This window comes from Lepisosteus oculatus, unplaced genomic scaffold (assembly GCF_040954835.1).
Source record: "Lepisosteus oculatus isolate fLepOcu1 unplaced genomic scaffold, fLepOcu1.hap2 HAP2_SCAFFOLD_67, whole genome shotgun sequence".
In the NCBI taxonomy this organism is placed as follows: domain Eukaryota; kingdom Metazoa; phylum Chordata; class Actinopteri; order Semionotiformes; family Lepisosteidae; genus Lepisosteus; species Lepisosteus oculatus.
In genome coordinates, this window is record NW_027168224.1 from 635,001 (window position 1) to 658,501 (window position 23,501).

General features: G+C 48.8%; 6 non-coding genes across 6 annotated transcripts; 3 read left to right on the plus strand and 3 right to left on the minus strand.

The window, feature by feature from the left end:
* Positions 1-9,327: 9,327 nt before the first annotated feature.
* trnat-agu (transfer RNA threonine (anticodon AGU)) lies at positions 9,328-9,401 on the minus strand. The gene has a single exon. It is a non-coding gene; the product is annotated as a tRNA-Thr (tRNA).
* Positions 9,402-12,734: 3,333 nt separating this feature from the next.
* trnam-cau (transfer RNA methionine (anticodon CAU)) lies at positions 12,735-12,807 on the minus strand. Its single transcript has one exon. It is a non-coding gene; the product is annotated as a tRNA-Met (tRNA).
* A 1,436-nt stretch (positions 12,808-14,243) lies between these two features.
* trnav-gac (transfer RNA valine (anticodon GAC)) lies at positions 14,244-14,316 on the plus strand. The gene has a single exon. It is a non-coding gene; the product is annotated as a tRNA-Val (tRNA).
* A 574-nt stretch (positions 14,317-14,890) lies between these two features.
* trnah-gug (transfer RNA histidin (anticodon GUG)) lies at positions 14,891-14,962 on the minus strand. The gene has a single exon. It is a non-coding gene; the product is annotated as a tRNA-His (tRNA).
* Positions 14,963-15,163: 201 nt separating this feature from the next.
* On the plus strand, positions 15,164-15,235 carry trnae-uuc (transfer RNA glutamic acid (anticodon UUC)). Its single transcript has one exon. It is a non-coding gene; the product is annotated as a tRNA-Glu (tRNA).
* Positions 15,236-15,686: 451 nt separating this feature from the next.
* On the plus strand, positions 15,687-15,759 carry trnav-cac (transfer RNA valine (anticodon CAC)). Its single transcript has one exon. It is a non-coding gene; the product is annotated as a tRNA-Val (tRNA).
* Positions 15,760-23,501: the final 7,742 nt, after the last annotated feature.

The following is a 23,501-nucleotide window of genomic DNA, read 5'->3' on the forward strand; positions in this document are numbered from 1 at the left end:
ATATGGCCAATTGGGTGAGATCTTAGAAAACTTTTAACTGTCCCATAAATTGCAGGGCATGTGTCAGAGAGTGGGACGTCCAGCTTGGGTCTGACACCCCACACTCTGAACACCTCCCTACCTACCCAGAGCCTGGAAAAATAAGTCCAGGTACGCGCTGCAGGTGCTGTTGCAAAGCCTCTCAGCACAGAGGCCAGGAAAATGCACAGCAGCTTCGTAGCAATATCTGGGACAGACTTCCCCCCTGAGGGTAGCGGCCTGTACATTATTTCCCTTCTGAGTCTTTCCTGCTTCCCACCCCATAGAAATTGAAACATCAATCTCCTCAGCACCGCCGCAACACGGTGTGGGATTGGGAAGGTAGAAGCCAGAAAATTCAAGACAGGCAAGAGCTCGGCTTTGATGACCAGCACCTTCCCTGTCATGGTGAGGTCTCGGTCCTTCCATTGCATCAGTTTTTTGTTTAAGATTGGCAATTTGTTCTGCCAATTTACTGTTCCCATCTCTTCTCCAAAATACACCCCCAGGACCTTAATTCTCTTCTCTTGCAGCCTGAGATCATGTCCTTCTTTTGGCTCCCTCCAGTTCTGATAAAAAATCTCACTCTTAGATGTGTTAATTTTTGCGGAGGAAGCCAAAGAGAACCGATCACAGCACTGCAGAGCTCTGCTAATTGAGGCATTGTCAGAGAGGAGCAGGGTGACGTCATCCATGTATAGAGACGTCTTTACCTCTCCTCCCCCACTTCCAGGCACTGGTATCCCATTAATGGCCTGATCCTGGCGCAAGGCACAGGCTAAGGGCTCCATAGCCAAAACGAATAACAAGGGGGATAATGGGCAGCCCTGCCTCACCCCTGAACAGACTTCAAAGGTGCGTGATCTATTGCCATTAACCATGACTCTGCTGTTGCTACCTGTGTACAGCAGGTTAATCCACTTTCTCATGATGGGGCCAAACTTCATGTGCTCAAGTACCGATGTTAAGTACTGCCGGTTTAGGCGGTCAAAGGCCTTTTCTAGGTCTACACCTAAAATGCACAGAGGGAGGGAGCGATCCTCAGAGTACAGACAGACATCCCTCAACAAGGCCAGGTTGTCGCTCATCAGGCGTCCTGCTATCCCACAAGTCTGTTCTTTCCCTACCAGTGAGGCCACTACATTTTGTAGGCGCAGGAAAAGGGCTTTGGACAGGATCTTAGTGTCCACGCCTAACAGGCTGAGGGGTCTCCAGTTCTTTATGTCATTTTTTGCTCCTTTCTTAAACAAGAGAGAGATAGTGCCTTCTCTTAAGGAGTCAGGCAGCAATTCTGTCTTGTAGCTTTCCTCGAATAGGAGCAGTAGCGGATCCTGAAGCAGATCCCAAAAGGTGCAATAAAATTCTTTAGGGAGCCCGTCAGCACCCGGAGTTTTCCCCTTCTGTAAGCTCTCCATAGCCTGTCTCAGCTCTTCTACTGTCAAATCCCTCTCAAGTACTTCCCTATCTTCTTCACTCAAAATGTTTTCTAGCTTTGAGGTAAAAAAATGAATATCTTCATCCTTTACCTCTGTAGAGCTGTACAGTCTTGAGTAGAAGGCCTCGGTGCAGGAGAGGATAGCACTCGGCTCTGTTCTCTCTCGTCCCTCCTCATCAACTACACTTTCCATGACAGTCTTGGAGCCTACCACTTTCCTGAAAAAGAAGCGAGTACACTTCTCATTTTCTTCCAAGAACTGCACTCTGCTTCTTAACAGCACTCCTCGACTACTTTCTTCGGCTATCCTCCGGATGTCCTTTTTTAAAAAGGGCGATATCCTCGAGCACATCGAAGCCACTGTGCAGCATCGTGTAGAGACGCTGCAGCTGCCTCTGTTTCCTGGCTAGCACTCCTCTCCGTCTGGCAGCAGCCTTCCTTCCCTCAGCCATGAAAAAGGCCTTTGTCCTCACCTTCACCTCCTCCCACCACTCTCCTACTGACCCGTACAGACACTGCAAGGACAGCCACTGTGATAGTTTCTCCTTGTAGCGGGATACTACCCCCTCGTTCTCTAGCAGCTTTGTGTTGAGTTTCCAGAGGCCTGGGCCAAAGACAGTCCCGCCCTGGAGTTCCACTCTACACCCTAAAGCCTGATGATCTGAGAAGAAGACAGGCTGAAGAGTGACCCCAACAACTTTCACTCTCTCTGAGACAAAGCAATAGTCAATTCTGGAGCTGCTATTCCTCCCTGACCATGTATATCCTGCTGTTGTGGGATATATACATCTATATGTGTCTGAGAGTTTAAAGTCTTGAACTAAGTTTTGCAGGGCCAGTGAGCTGGAATCCAATTTTATCGGCGAGCTAGACTGCCTGTCTGTGTGCTCTAAGATACAATTAAAATCCCCTCCCACTATCACGTCTGTGCTGCATAACAATAGGGGGGAGAGTGCCTTGAGTAGCTCCACCCTTCCTCCTACGTCAGTAGGGCAATACACATTGATTAGCCGCAGGTTAACGGTCCCCCATTCCACATCCACACACAGCAACCTGCCATCTATGACCCTCTGAATACTTTTCAATTTGAATGCCCATCCTTTGAAAAGAATGGCCACGCCAGAGGCTCTGTTGTTATTGTCCCCTGACCAAACAGAAGGCCCTTTATCCCACCTATCTTCAAAACTTTTATACCTCTCTTGATAGGCTAAAGCACACTCCTGCAACATCAACACATCTCCCTCTCTCTGCTGGAGGTAATCAAAGACAGACTGGCATTTAACTCTGTCATTGATACCTCTTGTGTTAAGAGAAATTATGTTAAGAGCCATATTACATAAGAAAGTGGAACCAGTCTTTACAAAACACATTTCTCTTCGCTCTCACCTGTTACCTTTTTCTTTTTCTTTTTCTTCTTACCAATTTCCTGCCAGCCATCCTCTGAATGAGCCTTCATCAGGGTGGCAGCAGTAAAAGCGTTCACAGAGTCCATTTCAAGGAAGGGGGTAGAGGGAGGGGTGGAGAGGTTCCAGCTGTCCCCATCGCCATGCTCTCCTTCCTCCTCGCTCGGGGAGAAAACAGAGTCATTTTTTCTTTTCCTCAAGTCCAGCTCCTGGGAGCACTGAGGGGAAAGGGGTGCAGCCGATGCACCAGTCTCCTCTTCCCCCTCACCCACCAGCTGCTGCAGATCCTCCGTGATGGACTGGATGGAGGAGAGGAGGGCATCTGTAGCACTTGCAGAGTCTGAGGAAAGCAGCTCCGCTGAATCCTGGGTATCCTCGCTGGACCCGCTCCACCGGGGGGCCCCACACTGGCCCTCGTTCTGAGGAGCAGGAGTGGGGGAGGGGTCCTCGCTGTTCTCGGGGGTTTTCAAACCCTCGTGCTTGTCTGGTGCAGTCTGCGGTTGTGGGGGCGTAGTGGATTTCTCTTCCACCAGCCCCGGAGCCACAGCAGGACTGATCCTGGCTGGAGGCTGAGAGTCTTTGTCCAACAAGGGTTCTTTGTTTGACTTGTTGTTTGCTTTGGATTTTCGGGCCGGTTTGGCTGAAACAAGCACTGCCTCATCCTTTCTCATTTTGAGTTTATTGGCGTAGGCGTGAGGGCAGTTCTTAAAAACGTGTCCTTCCGAGCCACATAAATTGCACTTTGGCAGCATTGAACAGTCAGAGGCTAAATGTCCCTGTTTGCCACAGGTCTTGCAGCATTTCACAGTGCAGGACGATGCCAGGTGTCCCACAGCACCACAGCGCCGACACACCTTTGGTTGTCCCACATAAAACACATAGCCATTGCAGGCGCCCAGCCGGATTGTAGAGGGCAGGTGCCTTAAGCCTCCATTTACGCTGTCCGGTAGCAAGCGAACCTCGAATTTCCTTGCTCCTGTTTTTATACCATCAACATCTCTAACCTCAGTTCCATGGTGGACGGTGCAGTACTGGTTAAGCCAGGTGTGAATGTCCTCCGTCTTTGCCAGTTCCGAGAACATAACAACATGCACCGTTTTCCTCTCTCTCTGTGTCAGAGGCTGCAAGTTGATCTTCTCAAGTGCAGGAACTTTGCCTCTTTTTGCCTCAAACACATCCACGCATTGTTCAAACAGAGGATAGGTAGCAAATACAACCTCAAATGCTTTCTGACCTGGGAGAGCGAAGATGAAATCCAAGTGCCGAGGTTCAAAGCCAAGTTCCTTCTGTAACACTTTTCTGCTGAACTGCATACGATCCATGAAGAGGTCATCCAAGAGCTCAAAACGTACAGCATTCTTACGGGATCCAAAGGTTGCCATTTCAAAAACCGCAAATCGAACACTGCTTCCAACAAAAGAAAAACAATCCAACTACTCCACCTACAGGCTGATCAAGGTATCTCCCCTGCCAGGTAAGTATGAGTTAAACAGGCCCCTGCAAGCGGCCCGCACCCACAGCACAAATCGCGCAGCCTAGGCCACCTCCTCGCCCCGCACGCCACCGCCTCCTGCTGGGCCCACTCTTTCACACACTCACACGCCACACTAACACTCAAAAGTGTGGGCAAAACGAGAAAACGAGCGCGCCGTTTCCTACACATCTGCAGTCGCCGTTGCGCATTCGCAGCATGTCCCGGGATGCAATTCGGCCTCATTTGCATAACTCCAGACCGGCAGATCGCCACGCAAGCTCGCGACGTGCGCCTGCCACACACCGAACAAACCTTTTCAGCAATTTCCAAAAAACGGGCCTGCTCGCCTGCCCACAAGGCTCCGTCTCTTACCTGCTCTCCAGAGCCTGCTGCCTTCTGTGCTTTTCTCTCGGCACCGCTGCAGTGCACACAACTCCTGCAGCGGGAGGGGGGGAGAAAGTTCCCGCGCTCCGCCGCAGGGAAGGCTCGCTCCGTGCGCACACGTCCTTTCGATGCCAGTCCAACAAGTGCTCCGCATTAGCTGCGTCGGGGCTCCGGCGTGTCGCAACTCACCTCACCTCACCTCACCTCGCACTGCCCCCTCCTTGAATGTCATGTGCTGGGCATGCCCCGCTCTCCTCCGCCTTATCTTATCGCGTGTGAGCACCGAGAACGGCCACAATGCCGGGGAATGGCACCTGTAAAGTGTTAATTGGGGCACAGGAACAGCCCGTCTCGTCTCGGGGGGGCCGGCTTCAGAGACAATACAGCAAACACAGCGGGGCGGGGGAAGAAGACGACACCACACATGCAGGTACATTCAGCTCCGGCGGGAACGAGACATTTGTCGGTCTTTTCAAGTGCTGAGAGCCGAGCAATCCTTCACTTGTATCATTTCTCCCCGGTGATTAGATCTGGCCCTGCGACTCTCGACTGGGCTCACCCCCGGGGCAGCCCAGCAGGTGTGAGCCTGGCCGGCACCCGGATGGGAGATTCCCCCCCGGAAAAGCTCCGGTTGCTGCTGCTCCTGCAAGAGGTGTGACTGGGACCAGTAGGGAGCGCTTACCCTGCGGGCTGTGTGGCTCTCTTACACCCCAGCCTCCTGATGGCGACACTCTGCTGCACAAACAGGCGCCGTCCTTCGGGGGAGGCGTCAAACCGAGGTCCCGACCCTCCTTGGCCATTAGGAAACCCCAGGGCGTCTCTCAAAAAGAGACGCCGGGGGTGTCCCTCTGGTGTTAGTGCTCCCCTTTACCCATCAGTCGGGGTCTCCTCCTAATCCCCGTCTCACCTGTAACAATCAATGACGAGGCCCCCCTGTCCGTGAGATTTAGTACTCGCGCAAGAGACCGGGGGCAGAGCGCGAACGCGGTCCCCCGCCCCCCCACAAATTGCGCGCTCCGGGTTCCCTCTCGGGGCCCTGCAACACAGCGGAAGGGCAGCGAGAAGGAGCCTCTTGCTCTGACGCCGCAAGGCCACAAGAGGGCGGAGGCGCCGCGCGCCCGGCCGACGTGTTGGACCGGTGCGCTTTACGTGCTAAAATAAACACGCGACAGCCCCGAAATGTTTCCAGAGTGCTATGCACTGGAGGTTTTTGTCTGGTGAAGACTTGCCTGGTAATCTCCGATAAGGAGATTGCTGTCAGAATGCACATCCGGATCCCAAACAGAATCTCTAGTAAAATATGATCATTTGTGAAACAGGCAAATGAGTGTCTGCTACAATATGATTGCTACATATCTGCATTTGTTGGTTTTTAAGGAGTAAGAGTGCAGGGGGTTTAAACCTGCGATCCAGTGTGTTGAAGTATTTCACAACACTACCCCTAGCACATCTGGAAATAAATCATCATAATGATTATTGCCCTGGGCATGTACCAAAAAATCAGTGAGCATATACAGTACATATATCGCTGTGTTGAAGCTAGAGACAAGTGCAAACACATCCTAAATACAGTGTTCCTGCACCTTTGACCTCATCCAGAATGTATCGTTTTTTGAAAGGGATTGCTGTCAGAATGCACAACTGAATCCCAAACAGAATCTCTAGTCAAATATGATAATTTGTGAAACAGGCAAATGAGTCTCTCAGGTGCCCATTGCTCATTTTCAGACACATTTATGCAATACTTTCACCATGCGTTGAGCAATAGGGATTAAAGATACCAGAGGTAAGGTTTAAAAGTGATTCTGAGGTGCAACACATCAGCGAAACAGCTAGGCATCTGAAATGCGGGGTTTGAGAGCCCTTCAGGGAACACCGTACCGTAAAGGTACCAGAAGTCCACTAGTATAAGCATTAAGTCACTGTCACCCCTGTTGCAATGTGATTGCTACATATCTTCATTTCTTTGGTTTTTAAGGAGTAAGAGTGCAGGGGGTCTAAATCTGCGATCCAGTGTGTTGAAGTATTTCACAACACTACCTGTAGCCCGTCTGGAAATAAATCCTCATTCTGATTATTGACCTGGGCATGTACCAATAAATCACTGAGCATATATATATATATCACTGTGTTGAAGCTAGAGACCTGTATGTAATAATATGATGCTAAAATGTTATTTTCACATATAGTAATGTAATAAATGATTGCTTATGCTTTATAAACAAATCTAATTAAAATAAAAGCTTAAGTTTTGTATTTATCTTGTACCATAGAACATGATTTTCTTTGTATTTCAATCCCACAAAGTGTCCAAATGACGCACTACATGATATAAGGAAGATTATCACATGCATATCGGTATTATCTTTCTTATGAAAATGCATTCCTTTCATTACCTTTTACTTTTTAAAATGAACTCAAATTGTGTATAATGTAATAATGTAAGTAGAATAGATTCTAATAATATAATGATCCAATGTGTTGCACTACTTCACTGCTTCACTGCTCTATGCCGTCTGGAAATCCTCAGACTGCTTACTGCCCTGGGCATGTACCAATGAATTACAGGAGCACATCTATTTATCACTGCGTTGAAGCAGGAGACACACAGTCTCTGCAAACACATCCTAAATACAGTGTTCCAGCACCTTTGACCTCATCCAGAACGTATCATTTCTTGAAAGGGATTGCTGTCCGATTGCACATCTGAATCCCAAACAGAATCTCTAGTAAAATACGATCATTTGTGAAACAGTCAAATGACTGTCTCAGGGGCCCATTCCTCATTGTCAGACATATGTATGCAATGCTTTCACCGTGCATTGAGCAATAGGGATTAAAAACACCGCAGGTAAGGTTAGATGTCATGTTCTATGATCATTTCTTTCAGCATTAGGGAAAATATACTAAACGTATGATACTAAAATGTTATTTTCACATATATTAATGTAATAAATTATTGCTTATGCTTTATAAATAAATCTAATTAAAATAAAAGCTTAAGTTTTGTATTTATCTTGTACCATAGAACAAAATTTTCTTTGTATTTCAAGCCCACAAATTGTCCTTTGATCTCTATTCTGTGGTAATCCACGATGACCCCGTTCTTCAGGTGATTCATCATGTCCTCCCTCACCTGTTGAGAGGCCATCCTGATCTCTTCTGCCGTGGCGTGCTTCATACACGCCCTCTTCAAGTGAGCAGGAAGCTGATCAAAAGTATTCAGGCACATCTTGCACACCAGGGGAATCCTCGCGGGTTTCCTTTGAAAATAAATAATACCATCTGTGTATAGAAACAAGCTAAGACTGATTTCTTAAATTATCCTTAAAATTCTCTCTCATAGTTTGAGCATAATGCTTTTATTGCATTTATATAAGAATTGCTCATTGCTCCAAAATAAATAATGGTTTCATAAAAAAGTGAACACTTACTTGGTCTCAGTCACAGACTTTCCAATAGAAGCCATTGTGGAGTTCAGCAACTGCAGGTCCTAGAAGTGGGGAAGGAATTTTAAAAGAGAAATTGAATTACAATACAGAAGGAATGGCTGAGGGTTCACTGAAATATATAAATACACAAATTCCAAAGACTGAGTCCATATAGAAACAACTACTTTTCATTTTCAGTATAAGAAAAAAAAAACATTATCTTCCAAAGCATCATAAAATTGTCCCTTCTTCCAGACTCTACTTCTCTCTTGTAGTAGTACAGCAGACCTTTCCAGGTGAGCAGATCACAGAGTCCGAAATGAGCTTCCTCCATCAAGCAAAGTACCTGAACATGACTCTGTCTTCATAAAAGCGCCCCTGTAATAAAGAAATTAAATCCAAAATCAAGAGGGCAGTTGCCTACTGAAATACAAGAAGTCATCAATTTTAACCTAGCAACACATTAAAGGCTGCATCTATACAAGTGCGATTCTAGAAATGCTCACCAGATTACGTTTTAAGAAGGAACTGCGCCTCAGGTTCCGCCAAGATCTTAACTTGGATGGCAGGATTCAGAGTCCGGAGTGCGGACTGATGGCGAACGGAGGGTCCACATACTGTGGATCCCTCAGTGATCTTCCGCGTATTCAAACCGCCAGCGTGTGACTCCCCTGTCCCCGTGACCTCATTGCTCTGCTCTCTCCTCTGTGCAGCCGAGCCCGACTCACGGTAAAGTGAAAAAAAAGATGCCCTCAACGTGAGATTTACTCTGGAGCGAGGATAGATGTTACCTTTTTATCATTGAACAGGATGTATGTAATGTGGCGACTAGGTTCAATTTTGTATCCTCTTTAAAAGATTAAGGACTGGGGTGAGCGTGATTTACCACCCTTTCAGCTAAGAACCCGACGTGCGGACCGTTTAAGCTGCATAGACTCAGTCGTTTAACTCTTCTCCATTAGCAGGGTTAAGGTTAAAGAAAAAAACATTGCTGACTTCTTTTTTTTTTGCCAGCCGCTAGCGCTGATTAGCAAGGTTTGTATTTCATGTTTTGCAAGTTGCATCCATTTTAAGAAAAACAAGTCGCATTAAAGACAGGAAATAAATACTTGCATTTAATTAAGTCTAGCCGTAGGCGGTTGTCCATAATGACCAGTTCTGTTCGAGAAGACAGAACAAAAAAGGCACCGCTGGGATTCGGACCCAGGACTTCCTGTTTACTAGGCAGGCGCTTTAACCAACTAAGCCACGGCGCCCCAAGTGCTGTCCTTTTGCAGCCACTTGGACACACCACTCAGACACATCTGCATTCGGTGTGTGCTCCGCCTGCTCGCTGAGCAAGTTGCCACCTTTTTCCTTTTTATGTAGAAGCCTGTCACCACCCCAAAAGAGGAAGAATCTAAACACGAAGCCTCTTTGTATACAAACTGGCTGAATGAAACTGATAATGAGGGGGATATGAGTAATTTGTGGTATAAATTTATAAATCATACTGTAAAGTTAAAGAAATTTAATGCATCTTGTTATATATGTGCTTTAATGCCTCATTCTACAGCCTCACCCATGCGACTTTTTATGAAATGTACTCTTTTATTAATATCACGTTAGAAGGCTTAGACGCTATCAAACAAGAATTAAGGGGAGTTAGATTAATGGCACTTCAGAACAGGTTCGTGCTGGACCTTCAAAATGCAGCATCTGGAGGAGTCTATGCTTTAGTAGGAGACTCCTGTTGTACATATATTCCAGCTAATGACTATGATTACGGAAATCTTACGCTCGCTATTCAGCATTTGAAAGAACTAAAAGACAAGGTGAATAAAGAGAGAGGCATAAAAGATACACCGGCTTTTCTCTCCTGGTATCCTTCTGATCATTGAAGTGTCATTGCCCCAGCACTGTATACTCTTACTTTTGACGCCTGTCTGAAGTTGGATCCATTTCTAAGAATGGTGACTCACATATCCTCATGCTCAACTTTGGCTCAACCACACAAACTATGAAGTTAATCATCTGCTTTTGCTCCAAGATTTATGTTACTAGGCTCTCTCCTGGGGATCCGCGTGTTCAAACATTGCCCTTATTGTGGATGATCCATGACAGAATTCAGGGAATTCAGAATTCTGATACCTCAGCTCAGATTCTGACTGGGCAGACTGTCATTGCCTGGTGTGAATGTGTGCATATATGTTTTTGTGCATGTTCTGTGGCCTGTTGTACAGTACATCACAAATGAAAGGGAAATGGAAAACTAAAATAAGACTCAAGTGTTTTATCTTTCATTAACAGTGTTTCATTAGTATCTGTGCTAGATCCTGTCATCCACTGCTTACCACGACAGGCTCTAGCACAGGATAGCAGCTAATACATTTAACAATCTCACTGCACAATGTTGTATATTCAAGGGCTGATCTTCTGTACTTTTTCTTTCACTTTTCATTTCCTAGAAACTCAGTCCTGCCAGGAATAATCTGAGAACAAAATCAATCTGAGTGAAAATCTAAGCAGAGGAAGATTGTTTTACAGAGTCAACAAGGTCTAATTCAAGGTCATCAGCACTAACAACATTCTCTCTGGAGACAGGCGATAAGAAAATTGAAAGTGTGTATTGTTACACAACAGCAGAGACTATGAGTTATGCTATCATGAGAGTGGTGATGGATTTTTTTCATTGCTTAGTTTTGCAGGTTCTGTACATTTGAACATTCAAAGTGACTAAAGTAAAGGAGTTTTCCCTTTTTACCACATAATTCCCAAAGATCAACACTAATAGAAAGCCTAATTCCAGCCAAGATTCAATTACTGTCTCTCAGGCATCCCAGCAGTGGATTTCATGACTTCAGACAGCCATCTTTATCAGTGGAGAACTCAATGCTCTGAGGTTTACTGGCAGAGTCTCACACTGGGTAATATGTTGGTAAATAATGTCCTATGGAATTCTACTATTGATAAATTCTACTATGGAACTGCGATGTGTCCTAAAAAAATCTTCTATGATAGTGGTACAGTCCATCACACCCCACCTACAGCCTTTAAGAGAGAAAAAAAAAACTAAACTATTATGGTGGAAAAAGAGCCCTGGAATCTTTGTAGAAGGACAAAAGACGGAAAGAACGGGCAGTTTTACCATGGCGAAGAGAAGGGAAATATTGGAGAGAGCTTTTTTCATACACTTTTTATCATTGTTTTTCCAGCCCAACAATGATCAACAAATATGGGCAGGCGTCCTGTGCCAAATCCAATCTACCTTTCTTCCAAGCATACAGGAATGTCAGTGAATTAAATATTGACATGAAAATACCCAAAAATATGCAATCACACATATGCAGTTTGAGCAAACATAAGACAATACCCAAGTACCACAAACAACCAGGCATCATTAGCAGTTCAGGTGGGGAGCTGTGTCAGCATGCGTAGGCTGCAAAGAAACAAGTAATAGGTCTATTCCATGCTTAAAAGAGAAGAAAGAAAACACAACATTTCAGCCGTGGAGCCCTCACACCTGAAGAAGGCTCCACGGCCGAAACGTTGTGTTTTCTTTCTTCTCTTTTCATCTAGTGTCATTAGCCAGTTCCTGTCAAAATAAAATAGAAATGGATAACATTCTAGAGAGAGTTTGAAATACCAAGGTACAATTTAAACCATATTTCTTCCACTACAACCACAATATTTTGGAGAGATCGCTGAGCCTAACTGTTCTGGCATGTCCGTTAGCCTCCGTCCTGCTTCAGCAATGAATGCAACGGGGCACATTCTGAGGGAGATGCGGTCAATCAGGTTGCAGGAAAACCACGCTATGCTTTTTTTTGAGATCCTGAAAAGGACAGAGGGGCCATGTATATGTGTGCAGCTGGATATGTAATTGCAGGTGGCGTAGCAAATTCTGCTGAAGCCCCACTGCCTGGTGTGGACGGTAGCTGTGCATGTTGCAGCAGAATTGTGCATGTGAGATCAAGGGGGCATGTCATGTGTTTGAGCACTTCACTCCCTTCCAACCACGTGATTCCCTGAGTCCCAAAAATTTGTAAGTTCTTTGGATGACCTGTGGACCGATCTTTCACGATGAAGAATTCTTTAAGAAGAATAGATCTCGGCCCACCATCCCAATGCCTCCATCTCAAAACAGCAACCTCCCACTGCCCTTAGTCTGCAAGGCAGTCCTTTCAAGTGCAATGATGACGCCGGGACCTTCGTTGCCTATTGTACGAGCTGAACTTTTGTGCTCATCAATTCAACGCTCTTTCCATCAACTCATCTTGTCTTTTGACGCTTCGTGTTTTGTGCTCCTTTGACTATCGGCATATCGGGTGACTGCAAACACTGAAGTTCTTGCTTACGGAGTGTGGAACAGTGTTTTCAAGTGATCGCTGTTCTGTCATGTTGACGCCGAGTGAATCTTTCTTTGGCAACATGGGCAGGCTGACAGCAAAAGTAATGGCAAATTTCTTGACTTATTTCTGAATGTGAATGTTCTTTAGAAAAGGGATGTGGCGTTGCTTCTCCCCCGTGTAAAGGTCACGCATTCCAGACGTGGTTATGAGCGAACAGTTGCCGCAAGTGTTTGAAAAGAGCAAGAGAGGAAGCAGCCCTGCCCCGTGTGAGGATCAAACTCAGGACCTTCAGATGATGAGACTGACGCGCTACCAACTACGCCAACGAGGCCAGCTGCAGTACACAGCCGGAAAGTTTGCCTCATATGGATTTCAGTCACCCGTTCCCTAATCTTTAGACGCCCTCTGCTGGATGTTGCATTTGCCTTTTGATCTCACCGATACTTTTTTGGTCTGTTTCTGTTGCGAGTCCGTTTTTCAGATCTCACCTAGCACAAGTCTCTCTGGCTGAAGTGGCCTCTCTGCTTCAGCATCGTGCCCTCACTCAGCCATTAAAAACGTCACTCGGACTTCTGACATGCTGACATGAAATGTCAAGAGAGAGTGGCGGAGACGCTTAAGGCAGAGAGAAGATGAAGAGGGGGCGTGGCTGCGAAATGATTGACAGCTGCATGACGCTCTCCATGCAAGGCATGACCACAGGCTAAAGGACACCTTTCGGCACATCAAGCTCTAAGCACACACCTGGAGGACGTGGGAAATGATCCCGCTACCTCTCGCATGCAAAGCGAGCGCTGTACCATGCAAGCTAACCCCCCTCACTGGGGCACATGCCTCAGTGTCGCCTAGTGCCGCTTGTTCCCCTCTTACCGGGTGCAGTTCACTGCCCTTCGTCTGCAAGGCAGTCGTGTAATTGCGGCTTTCTTGACTTATTGATGAAGGTCTGACTGGACGAGCGAATGACGCCTCTCCCCCGTCCTCAAGCTCGCTGACAGAATAAAATGGAAAGTGCTGCCGTGGCTCATTGGTTTAGGGGTATGATTCTCGCGTAGGGTGTGGGAGGTCCTGGGTTCAACTCGCGGATGAGCTCTTGTGTGCTCTTTTTGTCCTTGTCCACAAGACTGGGAACTGATATCCACATCACCTTGCAGCATCTGCTTATGGCAAACGATGGAATGTGACTAATGACTGAACGAGCCTGGTGAATACTCATCACGTGGCACGATGAGAGCGTGCAGTCAGCTGTCCAAGGCAGCAACCTCATTGCTCGTTCAAAAGAACACGTACTGAAAACTCATCACCACTATGTCGTAAATGAGCACCGCGATCGCTTGTTGTCATGCGTCCTTACTTGGGAAATGCAGAAGCAAAATCTGCCCTCTCTCAGCCACCGAAACGTGTGCGGCTCGCCTTGCACTCTCTGCGCCTCGCATATTTATGGAGCTGTCTGCTCTTCTTTCTGTTGAAGTACGCAAGTTACGGGGCGTACTGCACACTATGATGTGCTCAATGACAGCTTTCAAGATTTGAAAACTATGAGCTTGATGGCTCAAGTCGAACGAATGTAGTTGTTACGCAATTGATGATCAAACGCACGTATTCTAACGATTCGTGAGAGTATGTTCTAAAGGTCCCTGGCTCGATCCCGGGTTTCGGCATTTTGTTTCATCGCACCCTTTGTTCCTCTCTCCAGCGCCCCCTGCCTAAAGTGACGCTTCCCTTTTTCAGCCCGAAATGCAAGCGAGACACCAGCAGCTGTCCCTGCAGGTTTCCGTAGTATAGCGGCTATCACGTTCGCCTGACACGCGAAAGGTCCCCGGTTCGAGACCGGGCGGAAACAGCCTTGTTTTGCACGCTCCTGTACTTCACAGAGGTATTGAGCGACCGGTCATTTGTTCCCAATGTATTTCCGGTGCCTTCATGCACTCTTGTACCAAACGCACGTTCCTTCTGTATGCGGAGCCGATCATTTGCAATTGGGCTGTGCCGGCAGATCAGGACGAGCTCTGTCGGCTCAAAAGCAGCGCAGGACCTGCAAGAACAACAGAAAGATTAGCATCCAGCGGGGGCTTCTTAGTGAGCCCAAGATCTCAACAAGAATCGGCTCCAGCAACAGGGCTGGGCGCATTGTTCCATTCTCCGACCACTCTCGGTGTAAACAAGTCCCTCCTGGTCTCTGCTTGAATTGCACTTTCCTGCGTTTGCTTTGGTGTAACTGGCTTCCCCTGCATGGGCGAATGTGAAGAAGATCCTTAGTAAGTCATTGAAGAAACCCGAGAAGAGGTCGGAGTGGTCTCTGTCGTTCATCAACGATCCAGTCAGGCAGTACTCCTCTGTAAAGCGCCGTTCGTTCACATCAATTGGCTTTTTTTTGCCTTCATTCGTGCAAGTAGTAAAAGCAGACGCCCCTATTCTGCCGTGACCCGGATTCAAACCGGGGTTGTTGCGGCCACAACGCAAAGTACTGACCACTATACGATCACGGCGAGTTACCGATACACACGTGGCAGGGCGGAAAAGGCTGTGCTCTCTTCGTGTGACATAATTCGGGAAAGTCCTGACGTTGCATTTCAACTGAGCCCCAGTATACATCGACCCTTCGACACTCTGAGTGACAACTCTCTTGCGTGTTTTCTCATATTTATGTAGTTTGCTTGCATGATGCCCGGAACAGCAGGGTTGTGCACTCCCATATGGTCTAGCGGTTAGGATTCCTGGTTTTCACCCAGGCGGCCCGGGTTCGACTCCCGGTATGGGAACGTGTCAATTTTGCCTCCTGCTTTCCAAAAGATCAGCACTGTGTACGAAGGAGCCGCATTAAAACTACTCAACGTGCAAAACGTGCGAGAAGAGGGGGCGCTTGTTTCCAGCCGAAACTTCTCGCGTGTGAGACGAGCTGACCATCGCTGCAGGAGGTGGGAGGGTCACTCTGGTAGACAGGGCTGACCTTCGGCAATAGGATTTATACTCTCCAAGATGATATTTGCACTTTCTGGAGAGGCGATTTTCTCCACTTCAGTAGCCCGATTTCGTCGATTGCGTGGAGAGGGCTGTAGAATGTGGCGCCGTCTTTCCTGCTCCGTCCATGACAGGCGTGCTGGTCTCTGGAGAGAGAGCACGGTCCATCAGCGCACCCCAATAAAGGCACTGGAAGCAGCTGAATCGCATTGGCGAAGCTCAGCGCTGGGCCGCTGGGCACATCTGACCACAGTTTCCGTAGTGTAGTGGTTATCACGTTCGCCTCACACGCGAAAGGTCCCCGGATCGAAACCGGGCGGAAACAGACCAGACTTCTTCTGTTGCCACGCACAAAAGGGGATTGGGGATTCGCCTAGCGCTGTGATCGAACAGACCCACTCACCTCTTAGTGTGGCGGGATCTGCACAGTGCATGTCGCAGCGCATCCTGCTTTCACTTCAATGCGCGTCCTGATGTACCCCGGTCTCCCGCGTGACAGGTGGGGACAGGTGACAGGTCCTATACTAACGAGGAAGACATCGCTCTCTCCGACCCCCGGCATCGTGTCCCGACCCACCGTGCTGGAAGCCGACTCGTGCTGTGATTCCTTTACGGAGCAGAAATGACAACCGAGGAGCCGAGAGATCATTTCAGCATTTCGCGTCTGAACGGAAAACACAAACGCCCAACTCGGAATGATTTGCCTTTGACGCTTATCAAAGCGTTCTTTGTGCATCGAACAGACCCACTCACCTCTTAGTGTGGCGGAATCTGCACAGTGCATGTCGCAGCGCTCCCTGCTTTCACTTCAATGTGCTTCCTGATGTCGAGTCGTTTGCCGTGCGGAGGCTCTGAAAGCCAGAGCAATGAAAAGGTGCACGACACTGTGAAATAAACATTAATAAATGCATATATAACGTCGAAAACACATCTAACACTAGGAGTATACAGCACTCTGCACAGTGTACGAAGTAAATTATTTTCGCAGTAATGAAATGGGTATTCCCATATTCCCCTCCGAGATGTCAGCGTCCAAAAACTGGAAGATTTCGTTGCACCCAAGAATAATAGGCAGACCCCTGTGGGCATTTTAACATCAGCCCAAACAAGGAAGGTGTGGAAACACACATCCTCTAAATTTCTGTGCAACATTAACAGAGATTTAGCCTGGAGTGTCTTCCACCAGTGCTTACCGGTACGAACTTTCTTGTACCGTAGGGGCCTCACCCCCAGCCCTCGCTGCGTTAGGGTGGGCTGCGGCGAGGAGGAGACTGTGACCCATCTCCTGTGGTCCTGTTTTTTTGCTAAGGCCTTCTGGGCTCAGTTTGAAGATTGGTTGCTGGCTCTCTCGCCCCAATTTACCCTGACCGCTGCTTTCGTCATATACGGCATCTCTCCTGTCAAACTTCCTCCTGACGTGTTTGACAGGATCTGGGCCGTGGTGAACAGTGGGAAAGACGCCCTGTGGAGAGAGAGGAACATGGGGCTGTTCAAAGGCATCGAGATCCCAGTCAAGGCAGCAGGTAGCCTGGCCCTGTTCATCACCCAAGAGAACTATTACCTCAGAGATCTGTGGAGAGAAGGGAGGGAGGAAGCAGAAAATCTGTGGGAAATAGAGAGCATAGGTCAATATCTCAAGAGACTGTGAAAAACATTATCATGTTTAAGTAAAGAATGTGATTTGCACCAGAAAAAAAGAAATTGTTACTATGTAACTGTTACCGTGTCAAAATGTAATGAGATGTGATCATATATACTGTTTTAAGTATGTATATTAATGTAAAGCTTTCTGATTTGTGATGTCCTGTATTTTATTGTGAAAAGAAAATAAAGTTCTTAAAAATCGAAATCGGTTCACCCAGGGCGAGCCTTGGCCATTGCACTCCGGCTGTGCTGTCCCATCCAAGTACTAACCAGGCCCGACACTGCTTAGCTTCCGAGATCAGACGAGATCGGGGTATGTTCAGGGTGGTGTGGCCGTAAGCGAAAGCCCCAGCGCCTGACTCGCTACTTGAAACTGTGTGTGGCGGGGGTTCCGTGCCCCCCGAGCGGGACTGAAGGATTGTTCGTGTGCAACTCTTTGGAAAGGAGCTGCTTTCCAAATCGCATTGCGTGCCTGGATGTTGGCGAATGCGCTCCCTTGTGTTGGCTCGTCCCGCACTGGAGGAGGACAAACAATCTGCACGGAGGAGCACCAGGCAAGTCTTCACCAGACAAAAACCTCCAGTGCATAGCACTCTGGAAACATTTCGGGGCTTTCGCGTGTTTATTTCAGCACGTAAAGCGCACCGGTCCAACACGTCGGCCGGGCGTGCGGCGCCTCCGCCCTCTTGTGGCCTTGCGGCGTCAGAGCAAGAGGCTCCTTCTCGCTGCCCTTCCGCTGTGTTGCAGGGCCCCGAGAGGGAACCCGGAGCGCGCACTTTGTGGGGGGCGGGGGACCGCGTTCGCGCTCTGCCCCCGGTCTCTTGCGCGAGTACTAAATCTCACGGACAGGGGGGCCTCGTCATTGATTGTTACAGGTGAGACGGGGATTAGGAGGAGACCCCGACTGATGGGTAAAGGGGAGCACTAACACCAGAGGGACACCCCCGGCGTCTCTTTTTGAGAGACGCCCTGGGGTTTCCTAATGGCCAAGGAGGGTCGGGACCTCGGTTTGACGCCTCCCCCGAAGGACGGCGCCTGTTTGTGCAGCAGAGTGTCGCCATCAGGAGGCTGGGGCGTAAAAGAGCCACACAGCCCGCAGGGTGAGCGCTCCCTACTGGTCCCAGTCACACCTCTTGCAGGAGCAGCAGCAACCGGAGCTTTTCCGGGGGGGAATCTCCCATCCGGGTGCCGGCCAGGCTCACACCTGCTGGGCTGCCCCGGGGGTGAGCCCAGTCGAGAGTCGCAGGGCCAGATCTAGTCACCGGGGAGAAACGATACAAGTGAAGGATTGCTCGGCTCTCGGCACTTGAAAAGACCGACAAATGTCTCGTTCCCGCCGGAGCTGAATGTACCCGCATGTGTGGTGTCGTCTTCTTCCCCCGCCCCGCTGTGTTTGCTGTATTGTCTCTGAAGCCGGCCCCCCCGAGACGAGACGGGCTGTTCCTGTGCCCCAATTAACACTTTACAGGTGCCATTCCCCAGCATTGTGGCCATTGTCGGTGCTCACACACGATAAGATAAGGCGGAGGAGAGCGGGGCATGCCCAGCGGCAGACGTTCAAGGAGGGGGCAGTGCGAGGTGAGGTGAGGTGCGACACACCGGAGCCCCGACGCAGCTAATGCGGAGCACTTGTTGGACTGGCATCGAAAGGACGTGTGCGCACGGAGCGAGCCTTCACTGCGGCGGAGCGCGGGAACTTTCTCCCCCCCTCCCGCTGCAGGAGTTGTGTGCACTGCAGCGGTGCCGAGAGAAAAGGACAGAAGGCAGCAGGCTCTGGAGAGCAGGTAAGAGACGGAGCCTTGTGGGCAGGCGAGCAGGCCCGTTTTTTGGAAATTGCTGAAAAGGTTTGTTCGGTGTGTGGCAGGCGCACGTCGCGAGCTTGCGTGGCGATCTGCCGGTCTGGAGTTATGCAAATGAGGCCGAATTGCATCCCGGGACATGCTGCGAATGCGCAACGGCGACTGCAGATGTGTAGGAAACGGCGCGCTCGTTTTCTCGTTTTGCCCACACTTTTGAGTGTTAGTGTGGCGTGTGAGTGTGTGAAAGAGTGGGCCCAGCAGGAGGCGGTGGCGTGCGGGGCGAGGAGGTGGCCTAGGCTGCGCGATTTGTGCTGTGGGTGCGGGCCGCTTGCAGGGGCCTGTTTAACTCATACTTACCTGGCAGGGGAGATACCTTGATCAGCCTGTAGGTGGAGTAGTTGGATTGTTTTTCTTTTGTTGGAAGCAGTGTTCGATTTGTGGTTTTTGAAATGGCAACCTTTGGATCCCGTAAGAATGCTGTACGTTTTGAGCTCTTGGATGACCTCTTCATGGATCGTATGCAGTTCAGCAGAAAAGTGTTACAGAAGGAACTTGGCTTTGAACCTCGGCACTTGGATTTCATCTTCGCTCTCCCAGGTCAGAAAGCATTTGAGGTTGTATTTGCTACCTATCCTCTGTTTGAACAATGCGTGGATGTGTTTGAGGCAAAAAGAGGCAAAGTTCCTGCACTTGAGAAGATCAACTTGCAGCCTCTGACACAGAGAGAGAGGAAAACGGTGCATGTTGTTATGTTCTCGGAACTGGCAAAGACGGAGGACATTCACACCTGGCTTAACCAGTACTGCACCGTCCACCATGGAACTGAGGTTAGAGATGTTGATGGTATAAAAACAGGAGCAAGGAAATTCGAGGTTCGCTTGCTACCGGACAGCGTAAATGGAGGCTTAAGGCACCTGCCCTCTACAATCCGGCTGGGCGCCTGCAATGGCTATGTGTTTTATGTGGGACAACCAAAGGTGTGTCGGCGCTGTGGTGCTGTGGGACACCTGGCATCGTCCTGCACTGTGAAATGCTGCAAGACCTGTGGCAAACAGGGACATTTAGCCTCTGACTGTTCAATGCTGCCAAAGTGCAATTTATGTGGCTCGGAAGGACACGTTTTTAAGAACTGCCCTCACGCCTACGCCAATAAACTCAAAATGAGAAAGGATGAGGCAGTGCTTGTTTCAGCCAAACCGGCCCGAAAATCCAAAGCAAACAACAAGTCAAACAAAGAACCCTTGTTGGACAAAGACTCTCAGCCTCCAGCCAGGATCAGTCCTGCTGTGGCTCCGGGGCTGGTGGAAGAGAAATCCACTACGCCCCCACAAGCGCAGACTGCACCAGACAAGCACGAGGGTTTGAAAACCCCCGAGAACAGCGAGGACTCCTCCCCCACTCCTGCTCCTCAGAACGAGGGCCAGTGTGGGGCCCCCCGGTGGAGCGGGTCCAGCGAGGATACCCAGGATTCAGCGGAGCTGCTTTTCTCAGACTCTGCAAGTGCTACAGATGCCCTCCTCTCCTCCATCCAGTCCATCACGGAGGATCTGCAGCAGCTGGTGGGTGAGGGGGAAGAGGAGACTGGTGCATCGGCTGCACCCCTTTCCCCTCAGTGCTCCCAGGAGCTGGACTTGAGGAAAAGAAAAAATGACTCTGTTTTCTCCCCGAGCGAGGAGGAAGGAGAGCATGGCGATGGGGACAGCTGGAACCTCTCCACCCCTCCCTCTACCCCCTTCCTTGAAATGGACTCTGTGAACGCTTTTACTGCTGCCACCCTGATGAAGGCTCATTCAGAGGATGGCTGGCAGGAAATTGGTAAGAAGAAAAAGAAAAAGAAAAAGGTAACAGGTGAGACCGAAGAGAAATGTGTTTTGTAAAGACTGGTTCCACTTTCTTATGTAATATGGCTCTTAACATAATTTCTCTTAACACAAGAGGTATCAATGACAGAGTTAAATGCCAGTCTGTCTTTGATTACCTCCAGCAGAGAGAGGGAGATGTGTTGATGTTGCAGGAGTGTGCTTTAGCCTATCAAGAGAGGTATAAAAGTTTTGAAGATAGGTGGGATAAAGGGCCTTCTGTTTGGTCAGGGGACAATAACAACAGAGCCTCTGGCGTGGCCATTCTTTTCAAAGGATGGGCATTCAAATTGAAAAGTATTCAGAGGGTCATAGATGGCAGGTTGCTGTGTGTGGATGTGGAATGGGGGACCGTTAACCTGCGGCTAATCAATGTGTATTGCCCTACTGACGTGGGAGGAAGGGTGGAGCTACTCAAGGCACTCTCCCCCCTATTGTTATGCAGCACAGACGTGATAGTGGGAGGGGATTTTAATTGTATCTTAGAGCACACAGACAGGCAGTCTAGCTCGCCGATAAAATTGGATTCCAGCTCACTGGCCCTGCAAAACTTAGTTCAAGACTTTAAACTCTCAGACACATATAGATGTATATATCCCACAACAGCAGGATATACATGGTCAGGGAGGAATAGCAGCTCCAGAATTGACTATTGCTTTGTCTCAGAGAGAGTGAAAGTTGTTGGGGTCACTCTTCAGCCTGTCTTCTTCTCAGATCATCAGGCTTTAGGGTGTAGAGTGGAACTCCAGGGCGGGACTGTCTTTGGCCCAGGCCTCTGGAAACTCAACACAAAGCTGCTAGAGAACGAGGGGGTAGTATCCCGCTACAAGGAGAAACTATCACAGTGGCTGTCCTTGCAGTGTCTGTACGGGTCAGTAGGAGAGTGGTGGGAGGAGGTGAAGGTGAGGACAAAGGCCTTTTTCATGGCTGAGGGAAGGAAGGCTGCTGCCAGACGGAGAGGAGTGCTAGCCAGGAAACAGAGGCAGCTGCAGCGTCTCTACACGATGCTGCACAGTGGCTTCGATGTGCTCGAGGATATCGCCCTTTTAAAAAAGGACATCCGGAGCATAGCCGAAGAAAGTAGTCGAGGAGTGCTGTTAAGAAGCAGAGTGCAGTTCTTGGAAGAAAATGAGAAGTGTACTCGCTTCTTTTTCAGGAAAGTGGTAGGCTCCAAGACTGTCATGGAAAGTGTAGTTGATGAGGAGGGACGAGAGAGAACAGAGCCGAGTGCTATCCTCTCCTGCACCGAGGCCTTCTACTCAAGACTGTACAGCTCTACAGAGGTAAAGGATGAAGATATTCATTTTTTTACCTCAAAGCTAGAAAACATTTTGAGTGAAGAAGATAGGGAAGTACTTGAGAGGGATTTGACAGTAGAAGAGCTGAGACAGGCTATGGAGAGCTTACAGAAGGGGAAAACTCCGGGTGCTGACGGGCTCCCTAAAGAATTTTATTGCACCTTTTGGGATCTGCTTCAGGATCCGCTACTGCTCCTATTCGAGGAAAGCTACAAGACAGAATTGCTGCCTGACTCCTTAAGAGAAGGCACTATCTCTCTCTTGTTTAAGAAAGGAGCAAAAAATGACATAAAGAACTGGAGACCCCTCAGCCTGTTAGGCGTGGACACTAAGATCCTGTCCAAAGCCCTTTTCCTGCGCCTACAAAATGTAGTGGCCTCACTGGTAGGGAAAGAACAGACTTGTGGGATAGCAGGACGCCTGATGAGCGACAACCTGGCCTTGTTGAGGGATGTCTGTCTGTACTCTGAGGATCGCTCCCTCCCTCTGTGCATTTTAGGTGTAGACCTAGAAAAGGCCTTTGACCGCCTAAACCGGCAGTACTTAACATCGGTACTTGAGCACATGAAGTTTGGCCCCATCATGAGAAAGTGGATTAACCTGCTGTACACAGGTAGCAACAGCAGAGTCATGGTTAATGGCAATAGATCACGCACCTTTGAAGTCTGTTCAGGGGTGAGGCAGGGCTGCCCATTATCCCCCTTGTTATTCGTTTTGGCTATGGAGCCCTTAGCCTGTGCCTTGCGCCAGGATCAGGCCATTAATGGGATACCAGTGCCTGGAAGTGGGGGAGGAGAGGTAAAGACATCTCTATACATGGATGACGTCACCCTGCTCCTCTCTGACAATGCCTCAATTAGCAGAGCTCTGCAGTGCTGTGATCGGTTCTCTTTGGCTTCCTCCGCAAAAATTAACACATCTAAGAGTGAGATTTTTTATCAGAACTGGAGGGAGCCAAAAGAAGGACATGATCTCAGGCTGCAAGAGAAGAGAATTAAGGTCCTGGGGGTGTATTTTGGAGAAGAGATGGGAACAGTAAATTGGCAGAACAAATTGCCAATCTTAAACAAAAAACTGATGCAATGGAAGGACCGAGACCTCACCATGACAGGGAAGGTGCTGGTCATCAAAGCCGAGCTCTTGCCTGTCTTGAATTTTCTGGCTTCTACCTTCCCAATCCCACACCGTGTTGCGGCGGTGCTGAGGAGATTGATGTTTCAATTTCTATGGGGTGGGAAGCAGGAAAGACTCAGAAGGGAAATAATGTACAGGCCGCTACCCTCAGGGGGGAAGTCTGTCCCAGATATTGCTACGAAGCTGCTGTGCATTTTCCTGGCCTCTGTGCTGAGAGGCTTTGCAACAGCACCTGCAGCGCGTACCTGGACTTATTTTTCCAGGCTCTGGGTAGGTAGGGAGGTGTTCAGAGTGTGGGGTGTCAGACCCAAGCTGGACGTCCCACTCTCTGAC